This window comes from Podarcis erhardii, assembly GCF_964252035.2.
Source record: "Podarcis erhardii genome assembly, chromosome: 15".
NCBI lineage: Eukaryota > Metazoa > Chordata > Lepidosauria > Squamata > Lacertidae > Podarcis > Podarcis erhardii.
In genome coordinates, this window is record NC_138505.1 from 11,217,914 (window position 1) to 11,219,688 (window position 1,775).

Consider the following 1,775-nt stretch of genomic DNA (forward strand, 5'->3'; position numbering starts at 1 on the left):
TGGGCACAACAACAGCCTACTTTACAAAGTTGTTGTAAGGACAGCAACTAGATAATGCATGGGAAGTGGCTTTGAGTATGGCACGTTGAAGATTAAATCTCCCAGGGTTGTAGCTAACTAACTGTACTAAGAGTAAACCCACTGAAGTGAATTCATCTTTGGGTTTCCCTGGGCAAAGCAACTAACAAAGTTACTTATTATTAATAATAATCTACTGTCCATCAACTAGCATTGGCAATCGTGTCTTTTTCATGGTGTGGAAAAGCCATAATTCACTGTTACAAAATATAACAAAATTTAAACAATAAAAAACAAGTTAACAAAAACAGTTCATTAAGAAATATACAATAAAATTAAGCAATCCCCTTGTAATTCATAAGGTATAATAATAAAATACACAGTCCCAGTAACAGTGAAAATAATGCACTTCAAAATTAAATCTTGACCTGAACAGAAGCCCCTAAACACCACTGCCATTCTGATAATCTCTAGGATACAATTCTCTCTCTCTCTCTCTCTCTCTCTCTCTCTCACATTTCCTTTGTCTCCTGTGTTAAAGACAATTATATTTTAGTTCACAGAAGTCTCAAATAAAGACAAATGACACTCTCAGGGCTAGGGAGAGAAAAACTTTTTATAAACACACCAGAGAATTTTAGAAAGAAAAAGTAACCCAGAGAGAGATGCACGCCCCTTCTCTGGGGCTTCCTGTATCCCAAATGAGTAGAGATACTAATTGGACTCTGGTGGGGTCACCCCAGCAACCAACTAATGCTTCTAACAGTTTTGCCCAGGAATCAGTCAGGCTTCATGATGCTAGCACAAAAAGTACCACTGTTTTTTGTCTTGCAACAAGAAAATAATGTGCCTGCTTCTAGATTGCACAGAACTCTGTGCCAAGATGTAAGCATTGTTACAAACACACACACACACAAAATGAACACACTCACACCTATAAACCATTTCACAATTGGAAATAAAAATGATAATTAAGTACCTGAATCCTTTCTCATCCAAAGGGACCAGTGCCTGAGTTTCCACAGCCTAAAGGTCACCCAGTGAGCATAATGGCCGAGTGAGGAGTTGAACCCTGATCCCTCCTGGGTCCTTGTCCGACACTCTAAACCAAGCTTCCTCAACCTCGGCCCTCCAGATGTTTTTGGCCTACAATTCCCATGATCCCTAGCTAGGACCAGTGGTCAGGGCTGATGGAAATTGTAGTCTCAAAACACCTGGAGGGCTGAGGTTGAGGAAGCCTGCTCTAAACCAATACCCCAAAAGGACCCCTTCCCCCAAATAGAAGTGAGACAAACACCATTTTTGTTATTATTTTTTTAGTAAATTTATTCACAAAAAAAGTTTCAACCTCTTCATTTTTCTCTTGTCATCTATGTACAAACCCATCATTATATATACAAAGTCACATAGTCGTTTAAAATCAGTAGTGGCTGCCACAGTCGGACTGAGGGGTAAGCGCATGTTATTTCCCCTGAGGGCTTGGGGGGGGGGGCAAGCGGACGGACAATGGAGGCTCTGTGCATTCTTCCTGCCACACACACATCCCTTCACAAGCTCCCACACATACACTCTCTCTTTCTCTGCCAGGCCTTGCCCTGCAACCACTTCGCTCCCATCCCGCCTTAAGACCTGGTGATTTTTATTTTATTTAAAAAAAAGAACAAATGAGGGGAAAAAAATAGAATAAAAAGGAAACCTGGGAACGTATATGGAGAAGTGGATGACCTGGGTCACTCGTAGAAACAAACCCCACACAG